This window comes from Equus caballus, chromosome 18 (genome assembly GCF_041296265.1).
Source record: "Equus caballus isolate H_3958 breed thoroughbred chromosome 18, TB-T2T, whole genome shotgun sequence".
Lineage (NCBI taxonomy): Eukaryota > Metazoa > Chordata > Mammalia > Perissodactyla > Equidae > Equus > Equus caballus.
Window position 1 is genome coordinate 38,348,551 of NC_091701.1, and position 11,806 is coordinate 38,360,356.

At 41.1% G+C, this 11,806-nt stretch overlaps 1 long non-coding RNA gene and 2 other non-coding genes across 3 annotated transcripts; 2 read left to right on the top strand and 1 right to left on the bottom strand.

The window, feature by feature from the left end:
* The first annotated feature begins 283 nt into the window (after positions 1–283).
* On the top strand, positions 284–11,064 carry LOC138918770 (uncharacterized). Its single transcript, XR_011428497.1, has 2 exons — positions 284–523; positions 9,708–11,064. It is a non-coding gene; the product is annotated as an uncharacterized lncRNA (long non-coding RNA).
* TRNAA-CGC (transfer RNA alanine (anticodon CGC)) lies at positions 587–658 on the top strand. Its single transcript has one exon. It is a non-coding gene; the product is annotated as a tRNA-Ala (tRNA).
* On the bottom strand, positions 957–1,027 carry TRNAG-GCC (transfer RNA glycine (anticodon GCC)). Its single transcript has one exon. It is a non-coding gene; the product is annotated as a tRNA-Gly (tRNA).
* Positions 11,065–11,806: the final 742 nt, after the last annotated feature.

An 11,806-nucleotide genomic window follows, 5' to 3' on the forward strand; every position in this document is an offset into this window, starting at 1 on the left:
CTCCTACAAAACCCAGTTTATAGGAATTTGGCGTGAACACGTCATTTTCCTAGGATGTGGGTTTATTTCATGGGGAGGGGGCGTTGTACAGCTAAATCTATCAGGTTTTCGGGCGTGCACAGAAGGTCGCCACCGCTCTGCTCCGGGAGCAGGTCTCCTGGGCCGGCGCGTCCCGCGGGCCAAGCCCTCGGTCGGAGTCGGAGGCGGGGTTCGATTCCACCGCTCAGCCGCCGGCTGGACGCACCGCGAGTTCCCGCTCTCCGCGCCTGCGCGGTAAACATGCAGAGGAGTTCGGCACCCGCCGGCAGGCCGAGCGCCGACGTCCCGCCCTCCCGGAGGGGCTGGGCGCCCGATCCCTCCTTCCCCTAGCTCCAGGCACCCGGCAGAAGTGCTCGGGAGCTGTTCCTCGATGCGGCTGCACGGCGTCCCGATGTATCATGGAAGCAGCTTAAGACGGGAGTGGGAAGGGCAAAAACATGCTCCAGACACATCAACCAAGATAAACTCTTGAAATTTTGCTATAGTAAGTTGACTTTTGCTAAATAAACTGAATGAATACCTATACCAGAAATAGGATCGTTGGCTGGGGGATGTAGCTCAGTGGTAGAGCGCGCGCTTCGCATGTGTGAGGTCCCGGGTTCAATCCCCGGCATCTCCATCCAGCCGCTGTCGCTTTTTCTCAGCCACATCCTAGAAACTGTATATTCTATTGCCCGTATATACGTTTTGCTCACACACTCTTGGGCTCCCATAACTAATAGAAAAGAGAGGCCGAATGTAACAGCGAAGTTTAGGGAAACAGCCGTTTCGGTTGCTGAAAATAAAATTGAAACTGCAAACTAGCTTTGATTCTTCCTTCTTCGTTTGCAGAAAGCCAATGATTCGATGTTTTTATTGAATTTGTTTTGGGGACCTGAGATACGGAGGTTTTTAAAAGGGAAAGTAAAACTGAGCGCTGCATTGGCCGGGAATCGAACCCGGGCCTCCCGCGTGGCAGGCGAGAATTCTACCACTGAACCACCAATGCTTACGGGAGAGCACTTTTCCCGTACCTTACTAGAAGATATAGTTCCATGTGGGCAATAATTCTTTTCTGTTAGTAATTGTGTATTTATGTATTCACTATTAGAGAAAGCGGTGGAATTTTTAATTAAATAATTATCATAAAATATTGGGAAAACGTTAATATTTACCAAAAAATCTTATTAACTTCGGTTGAACTTCATGAAGAGATGCTTTCTTCTGAAGCTGTCCTTGGTGACAGAGGCAAATGAAAATTTTATGTCGGTACAGGATTACGAAATTGCCCGGCTGTGTCTTCAGACATTTAGATAATTTATAACAACCCTTTCCTTTTTTCTTTTATTATCTTAGCTCTTCAGACAAACACACGATAATATTTGTCAGGGATTGGGAGTAGGGGTGAGGGAGCAGCAAAGGGGAACTGGGACCTTGATCCAAATTATAAAGGTTAGTTGGAACTGCGTGATCTGAATACAGAACTTTGAGGCATTGGTGATTCTAGCCAAGTGAACTACATTCTGGAACGTGCCCCTTCCTTCACAGCGAATGACTTGATCTTGAGACACCTTTGAAAGGTGTCTTTCAACTCTAATAGTATGAGTCTGGTCATTGGCCCTTAGTTTCCATGGACAGTAAATTGCAAACCATACAAAAAGATATATGAGGAGAAAGTGAAGTGAAGGAGATGCACTTATGGAAATGAATCTAAACATAAGAGAAGGCTCTGGATTTAGGCATCATTGGCCCTTTACCTCTGGGAGGGAAATTCCCAACAATCTGCAGGATCTTTGATGGCCAAGGAGGATTTTGGAGAAAAAGTAACGTTAAACAGATAGCAGTTACTATATGCTGGGCTATGTAAGTATGCTACACATGGACTTCAACTCAGTGAGTTGGGTATTATAATTTCCCCAACTTAACAAATAAGGTAACTGAGGCTCCTAGAGGCAAGATTGGAAAGCACGTAGTACCATGTTTAATGCCTTGGATGCCTAGCCACCACCCTGTTCTGCCTACAACAGAATAAATCTCTGTGTACTTGCACCAGAAATACTGCATGTAGCTCAGGACAGTGTGTATCAAGAGCCGTAGAGTGGAGTCAGAGAAAAATCATAACGGCTACTGAAATAATGTAAAGAATTCTGTGTTAAGATTTATTTTTAAGGACTTTTTATTGTGTGGATGTAGAACAAAGTTTGAGGACAAAATACATTACAGAATTATAAAGACATAAAAGACATGAAGAGATGAGGAAACAGGAACTCTAGACTATAATCCTAAATAATCTGCAAACAGGAACATTGACTATAGTCTTAGATAACCTGTGGCAGAACAAGGTCAAATCATTTTACCTTTCCAAACTTCAGTCCTTTAAAATGAGAGAACTGGAGGAGAGACATGGGGTTTTTGTTGTTGTTGTTTGTTTGTTTGTTTATGAGGTCACATTGGTTTATAACATTATATAAATTCAGGTGTACATCATTATATTTAGATTTCCGTGTGGACTGCATCGTGTTCACTACTTAAAGACTAATTACCATCCGTCATCATACACATGTGCCCTATCACCTCTTTCCCCCTTCCCCTCGGGTAACCACCAACCTAATCTCTGTATCTATGTGTTTGTTCGTTGTTGTTGTTTTTATCTTCTACTTATGAGTGAGATTGTACAGTATTTGGCTTTCTCCATCTGACTTATTTCACCTAGCATAATACACTAAAGTTCCATCCGTGTTGTCGCAAATGGCAAGATTTCATCTTTTTATGGCTGAGCAGTATTCCGTTGTGTATATATATACCACATCTTCTTTATCCATTCATCCATTGATGGGTACTTAGGTTGTTTTCAAGTCTTGGCTATTGTGAATAATACTGCAATGAACATAGGGGTGCAAATATCTTTTTGATTTAGCAGTTTTGTGTTCTTTGGATAAATACCCAAGAGTGGAATAGCTGGATCAAATGGTAGTTCTAGTCAGTTTTTTGAGGAATCTCCATACTGTTTTCCATAGGGCCTGTACCAGTTTGCATTCCCACCAGCAGTGGATGAGGGGCATTCTGAAGGGCTCTAGCTTTCCAGAAGGGCCCCAAGCCCGTTGGCTAGTGACGCCTCACCTTCTTTGCCCAGCCTTCTCACTTTCCCTGGCTCATTTTTAAACTCTCCTATTTATTTGCATTTGTTTGATGGGTTACAAGTCTGAAATAAAAAACTTTGAAAAGCCCTGAACTAAATGACCTAAGTTACTTTGAACTACAAAATGCTATGATTCAAAATAAAAAAAAATCTAAAAAACCCCTCAGCATGAGAAATGCCACCAGAAATGTAAAACAGGTGGAAGAAATCAAATAAGAGTTACAGTCCAATGGCAGACATTACTATGGCCTACCAAAGGCCATTTTACTTTCTTTCTTACTAAAAGTCGAGATGAGTCTCCCTAGCTCTGGGGACAAATGTGGTACACTAAGTTACTTATTCCATTTTCCTTTTCAGGGATTGATCTGGGATGGGCATTTTGACAGTTCCTGCCAATGAGAGGGAAGTATAGTCAGCCAGGGGCTTCTGGGAAAGATGGTATGGAAGATCTCTTTTGCCCTTTCTTTCCTGCCTGTAACACTGCTATATGAGGTATAATGTTGGAGCTGCCTCAGCCATCTGGTGATTTGAAGGGAGACTGAGGATGACTGAGCAGAAAGAAAGAAAGAGACACTGCACCGTGCCGGGATTGTCTTCATGCAGACTGTTGGTTAGTAAGACATTAAAAATTTTTATTAAGTCCCATTGAGTTAGGCATTTTGTTACATGCATCCAAAAGCATGCAGTGTGAGTGTGTGTGTCCAGCAGTTCACACACTTTGATACAAGGCTGGGGCAAGTCTTCTGTTTTGTGGAGAATCCATACCTTGATATTTGGGTGAGGCTAACTCGCCCCTTTGTCTCTGTTTCTCTGTTGCAAGGGTAGGTATGTGAAACAAGTCTAGCCAAATATTTTCCCTGACCACTGTGTTAATAACATGGATATGTGACCATACCAGGGACAATCAGAGTCCTGACCAGAACTTTCTTGACAGAGCTATAAGTAAAAACTATCTTTCAGCTTGGGTGGGCAAACAGGTTAAACGCATAGCTGGGGTTGCTGGTGCCATCTTGCTTGTCCAAAGGAGAAAGAGACAAACATGTCTCTAGTATGATATTGAGCTCCTAGAAACAGCCATGCCTGACTAGAACAAATTCTATGTTTTGTCTTTATGTGAGTCAGTAAATTGTCATTCAACAGTAAGTTATTTTCTTTTTGGTTACTTTGAGTAGTATTTATATTGCTCACACCTGAACAACACAGACTGAGAAACTATTTTACCCAAAACAGTAAATTTAGAGAACTCCTTACCCAGAATGTGATATAGGCTGAAAATACAAAAGTTTAAAGAAATTCATCAGTGGTAGAATTACAAAGAGAAAAGTTTGAAGGACACCTCCCTAGTTCGCCGGAATTATGTTAACTCTGTAGCCTGAGAAGCTGCTGAAGATTTTTTGAGCGGGGGAAGGATCAGAGCATTTGAAGGGAAGATCTGGCAATGGTGTGTCAGAGAAGTCAAAGTAAGAGAAACCAAAAGTAGGGAAGGTCACCCAGGAGGTGGTTATAATGGGAGCGGAGAGGCAATGAGGTCCTGAACTAGAGTGAAGGCTCTAGCATGAGGTTCATGGCAAGACAGAAGGAGGAAGGAAAATGAATCTAGGAATCTAGCTTAAATAACTGGGAGAATAGTGGTATAATGTCAGGAAGTTAGGAGGAGAAAGGACTGGAAGGAAAAGTGCGGAGCAAAATGTTCACTTTTGGCAATTCTATTTGAGGTAAGTAGGGGGAGATGCCTACTGGGCAGCTGACATCTAGATCGGGAGAAACCAAGGCTAGAAAGTGGAGTCGGGAGTCAACTGCACAGAAGTGAAAGGTAAGAATGTAGAAGTGGAGGAAATCCCAGAGAGAGAAGAGAGCTGAGAGCAGAGCCTTGGGAAAGTCTATTTTAGGGAGTGGCAGGAGTGGGGGAGCCAAAGGGAGAGTAGCAGGGGACTGGGGTGTCATGGAGTCTGTGGAGAGACAGCATACTCAGGCAGGCAGAATCCGCCCTTTTGCTATTTCTGGGCAACACATCATGACAAACACATGTATTATGTATTGCGTTTCATAGATGTACTCTGTATTGATCCTGTTTTACATCAGAGATGCCGTGGCAGGCAGTGATTTCAACATTGGTGTGGTCAAGCATGGGAAGATCACAAGATGGTCAATGGTGCCTTCAAGGTGGCACACACTGACACTTTCCCTGGTCTGCTGTGCTCCCATACTCTGATGAGCAGCCCCCACTGAGGTTGGGAGAGAGGAATAAAGCAGCCAGTACCCTGAAATGTTACACAGTCATCTCCCTTGGGATACCTCTTCATTGAGACAGCCCCATGGGGCAGGCAGGGGCTTGCAATTTGCATGAAAGCGCCTTCAAACACTTGCCCAAGGCACCTAGTCCCTCACTGGTTTTGGCTCATCATGGAAATGTGACCAGGCTTATATGGTCTGAGGAAAGCAAACCATTAAGAAACAGAAATAGTTCATATAATACATAGCCACCAAAGCGATGACTTTTTTTTTTTTTTTAACTTGTGAGTGATTGTATTGATTTAATACACACAGCTTATTTCTGTCCCAGGTTACAAACTAGCCCTGGGGAAATGGTGGAGCCAGTCATTTGGATTGCCCTTTACTGGCTGGGAATTAAGTCATTACTTATTCCATTTTAGAATCACAAGTAGTACCCCAAGGCCTACTTTCTTAAGGATTAAAATCAAAGCATGGAAATGAAGAATCCAGGTGTAACTCTCAGATGCATGCAGATGTTGAGAATGCAGCGATTTTTCCTGGAAAGCTGTCACTGCAAAATCATGCCGTTCATGATATGCTCATTCCTAGTCCTCCAGCATGTCCAATTAGTCAACAAGTCTGATTTTCCCCTTTTAAAATGGCATTGAATCTTGCTTTTCCTCCTCATGCCCATCGCGTCCACCTAGTGCAGACCCTAATCAGCTCACTCCCTGAGTGATCGGGAAAGCCCTGGTTTCCTTTGCCACCCTGCATGGTGCTACCAGTTGAATTTTCTCCCTCCCTCTCTTACTACTTCCCTCCCCTCTTTCCTCCCTCCTTTTCTTATTTCCTTAAGTTTCGAGAACTCTATTATTCCTTTATTGCTTGTTCAAAAACTGAATTAATTTCAGATCCCTACAGAGTCTTCAGGGTGGAGGAAATGTGAATTCTTTATTCTTCTCTTGATGTCCATGTATGGGTGCGACATTTATTTAGATACTCTTGAGCTGTAGCTCATGGCCTCCCACCACCTAATGGCAGAAATGGCTTCATCTTCCCTTCCCAAGGGCACTCTTGTCTTCCTCCCAAGTCATTTGGTCTTTTAAAATATATATATTTTTATAAGTAACCCATGCATATACACAAAATTCGAAAGATATGAGAGTACATGTTAAAAAGTATGACTTCATCCCACCTATCCCAGTTCCTGGGTTTCCCTTCCTAGAGGCAACCACCATTATCAGTTTTTTGTGTTTCCCTCTGCAGATATTCTGTGTAGATACAAATATTGCATTTTATGTTTATGCTCAAAGGGTACATACCGTACACACACTGCTGTGCTCATTGTCATTTCTTTCTTCTTTTTCAGAAAAATAGATCTCAGAAAATGTTTTTGTAAGTATATGAGAGCTACTGCGTTCTTTTTAATGGTCTTATGTTGATTTTTTAACTGTCCTTTACCGGCTAGGAATTAAAACATTATTTATTCCATCTCATAATCACAGATAGTGCCCTAAGTTTCCTAAGGATTTAGACTCAAGGCATGGAAATGAAGAACCTAGCTGTAATACTAAGATGCATGAAGGTGATGAGAGTGTCCATTGCGTGAAGTTACCATAATCACCTGAACCAGTTCCTTAGCAGAGAATATTTAGGCTGTTTCTGACCTTTGCTGGTAGCAACAACAATGCAGTGACTATCCTGGAACAAATGCCATTTTGCTCCTGTATGAAAATATCTGCAGGGTAACTTCCTAGAAGTCCAACTGCTAAGCAATTTGGTGAGTGCATTTTAAATTTTGATACATATTGTGGAAATACTCTCTGGAGAGGTCTTTATTTTTTTAAACCTTGTTCTAGTTATAGTATTCCTTTGCTCACAAACCTCAGGGGATCCTAGTTCCAACCACATTTTCAAAACCCAGCTAGATTCTGGGTGAGCTTCACGGATGTGCAACCTGTGCAGTTGTACAGAGCCTCACATTTGGTTTAATGCTCTGCTGTGACCATGTTGTAATTGTTAATTTTTGAACAAGGAGCCCTGCGTTTTCATCTGGCACTGGACCGTAAAAATGATGTAGCCTGTCCTAGCTACATTCTTTAGACTCCCCAAATCCTGGGCCCGTTTACCTTTTGCAGTCTACATTCTTGCTGCTCTCTGTCATGCACAAAACACAGCATACACATCCCTCATGATGATGGCTTTGTCCAGGTTGCTTTCTCCATCCGGAACATTTCTCCTTCTTCTCTGTGCATCTTTCAAAGGGTAGTTTTCAGCTTTATCTCCACCTGGGAAGCCTTATTCAGTTATTTCGACCATTGTGTGTTTTCCTTTTCCTGTCTGACTCCAAAGTTCTGCCCTTTCCACCCTGCCCATTTCTGCTTATGAGTTCTGGTTCTGCCCTCAAATCTAGTTACCACTAGATGAGTCATTTCTTTTCTCTAGGCCTTATTTTCCCTAGGTGCAAAATGAGGATATTGTTCTAGATCACCAAGATTCTCCTCAGCATTAATAATCTGTGAACTTTTTATATTGCTTTGAAAGATGATGAGTTTGAGGTTGTAGAGAAAACATGCATTTCACTAAGTGAAAACACAGTTGGACTCTCAGAGACGTCATAGCAGAGTGAAGGGGTAAGAGACGACAGAGCAGTGGGTTTGAACAGAGAAGAAATTTTCTCATTACATTTTTTTAAAGTTATCAAAGAAATTCAAGTTCAAAAAGGAGATATTGTTTATAACTACTAGACTAGACAATATTATAAAGCTGCAGAATGCTGAGTGTGGGCAGGCACACAGGGACATGTGACCCTGGTAGGCATGTGGATGGGTGCAGCCATTTGGGACAGCAACTGGCACTACCTGGGCAAATTAGGTTTACATGTCAACCATAAAGTAGTATTTTCACTTGGGTGTTTACTGCAAATAAGTTCCTATGTAGGTCAGTGGAAGGACTTGTACCACAATGTTCATTGCAATATTATTTGTGGAAGCAACCCAAGTGTCCTCTGGGAGTGTGGGCAGGTGAGTGGCAATGATGCACACCATGACTTGTACACAGCATGTAGAAAGAGTGGGTTAGATGTATCACAGAGCAATAGGGATGGTCTCAAAAAATGGTACCTGGTGAATAATGTAAGGTAGAAAATGAGATATGACAATATAATTTACCTAAGTTTAAAATTATGCACTCAAAATAATATATGTTTTATAAGGTCACATATAAACAGAAAGATGTATGTTAAGCACAGTATAATTATGGCTTATGGGGAGGCAAAGGAAATGGAATAGGATATGGGGATAAAAGTGAATAAATTTAAGAACAAAGCAACCAAGAGGTGTGACCTAATGATAATAATGTGTCTTGAACAGAGACGTATGATCAATTCAACCCTACACAAATGAGCTCCCCAACTCAAAAAGTGATGAAAAGTCAAAAGTAAAGCATCCGCATTATAAAAATGCAAACAGCACAGAAAGGTACAGAATCAAAACTAAATTTCTTCCCCATTCAAGCATCCTTCTGCATTTCCTGGACTCAGTTCTTAAAGTTTTTAGCCTTTAATGACTTCTTGTCTAGCCTCTCTCTGTGTATATCCACGTCAGCGCAGGCAGATCTGCCCTCGCTGTAATAAGGACAGAGTCCACTGTGGTGGAGACATCACATAATCTAATCAATTCCTCATTGATGGACCCTGTTTACTAGACTGTTGCTTGTTTTCTTACTGATTTTTCAGAGTATTTGTTTATTAACAAAACTCATTTGTATTTTCCTTTTCTGGACTCCTGCAATATTTCTAGTCCCTGTCAAAATTTAGCTCTGAGATATTTGTATTTTTTACTGTTACTCATATCTCCCTAATACATTGTACATATGGTCAGATAAACCTTTATGTAATTGTTCTGTTTGGGTGATCGCTTTTCAGCAGTCCCTAACACAATATGGATACAATGTCAGTATTCAGATATTCTGATTGATATTGGGAATTGCATATGCAAAGCTACCTATCAATACTCATCTATATATATTAATAATAATCAATATTTTTTTTAGGAGGAAAACTCCAACTGAAGTTTGGAAATATTTAAAAACAATCTCTTTCTCTCTCTCACCTTCCCTCTCTCTCTCGGTCTTTCCTTCTCATACCCTGGAATGATAGCACTCCTCATACCATACACAAACATTGCAAAATTAGCCCAAAATTGTAATAGAAACCCTGTGACTTTTGGTCTAATTTATTTGTGAGGTGTTATGGGTTGACTTGTGTCCCCCAAAATTCATGTGTTGTAGTCCTAACCCCTAGCACCTGTGAACGTGACTTTTCTTTTTGAAACAGGGTCTTCAGAGATGATTAAGATGAAGTCATCGGGTGGGCCCTAATCCAATAGGACTGTGTGTTTATAAAATGGGGAGATTTGGACACAGAAACACACACACACACACACTGGGAGAACGCCATGTGAAGATGAAGGCAGAGATTGGACTGATGCTTCTACAAACCAAGGAACGCCAAAAACTGCCAGCAAACCACCAGGAGCTAGGAGAGAGGCGTGGAACAAAGGCTCCCTCACAGCTGTCAAGAGAACCAGGCTGCCAACACCCTGATCTTGGACTTCTAACCCCAGAGCTGTGATACAACAAATAGCTGTTGTTTAAGCCACACAGTTTGTGGTAGTCGCAGTCCTACAGACTAAAATACCAGGTAGTCAAGAAGTAGAAGCTCAGCAGATAGAATAAATAACTCAGCAGTCTTAAATTTTTGACTTGGGAGAACCCATTATGTTTGTTTATTAATAACATTAATTTCAGTCTTTTTTCAAAAAAATTTTTTATTGTGGTCTAAATAGTTTATAACATTGTGAAATTTCAGCAATACATTAATATTTGTCAAACACCATATAAGTGTGCCCCTGCACTCCTTGTGCCCACCTTCCCCCTCCTTTCCTCTGGTAACCACTAAATTGTTCTCTTTGTCTGAAGGTTGTTTATATCCCACATGTGAGTGAAATCATACGGTGTTTGTCTTTCTCTATCTGGCTTATTTTGCTTGACATGATGCCCTCAAGGTCCATCCATGTGGCTGTGAATGGGACAATTATGTCTTTTCTTATGGCTGAGTAGTATTCCATTGTATATATATACACACACCACATCTTCTTTACCCGCTGGGCACTTGGGTTGCTGCCACATCTTGGCTATTGTGAATAATGCTGCAATGAACATAGGGGTACATAAGTCTCTTTGTATTAGTGATTTCAAGTTCTTTGGATAAATACCCAGTAGTGGGATAGCTGGGTCATATGGTAATTCTGTTTTTAATTTTTTGAGAAATCTCCATACTGTTTTCCAAAGTGGCTGCACCAGTTTGCATTCTCACCAGCAGTGGATGAGGGTTCTCTTTTCTTCACAACCTCTCCAACATTTATTATTTTTTGTCTTGATGATTATAGCCATTCTAAATGGGTGTACGGTGATATCTAAGTGTAGTTTTGATTTGCATCCCCTGATGATTAGTGATCTTTTCATGTGCCTATAGCCATTTGTATATCTTCTTTGGAAAAATGTCTGTTCATATCCTCTGCCCACTTTTTGATTGGGTTGTTTATTCTTTTGTAGTTCAATTGTGTTAGTTGTTTATGTATAGTGGAGATTAACCCTTTATTGGATTTATGATTAGCAAATATTTTCTCCCAGTTGTTGGGTTGTTTTTTCATTTTGATCTTGGTTTCTTTTGCCTTGCAGAAGCTCTTTAGTATGATAAAGTCCCACTTGTTTATTTTTTCTTTTGTTTCCCCTGTCTGAGTGGACATCAACATTAACTTCATTCTTAACATGAATTTTTTGCCTTAATAAGTTCCTGCAATTAAAGCAACACAAAGGGGCCAGCCCGGTGGCACAGTGGTTAAGTTCGCACATTCCACTTCTTGGCAGCCCGGGGTTCACTGGTCTGGATCCTGGGTGCGGACATGGCACTGCTTGGCAAAAGCCATGCTGTGGTAGGCATCTCATGTATAAAGTAGAGGAAGATGGGCACGGATGTTAGCTCAGGGCCAGTCTTCCTCGGCAAAAAAGAGGAGGATTGGCAGTAGTTAGCTCAGGGCTAATCTTCCTGAAAAAAAAATAAAAGCAAAACAAAGCTACACCGAATAGTAATCTGATACCAGAAATTCGAGAAACTATTCAACATGAATAGTAAGGAGAGAGGATTGAACTCCACAAATAAACTCTGCTCCAAAAGTAACATCCTAGTGACCAGAGATTTAATTTAAAGAAGCTTAGCAAAAATATTTAAATAATTTAAGAACATACTAATTCCCTAAATAAATTATAGTTTAGCTTCTTTAGGAAGGCTCACAGATGATAAAATGATTGATGATTACTTTTTTTAAAATAGCTTTTTGCTTTGGACAAGTTTTTAGAATAATCCCTAATCTA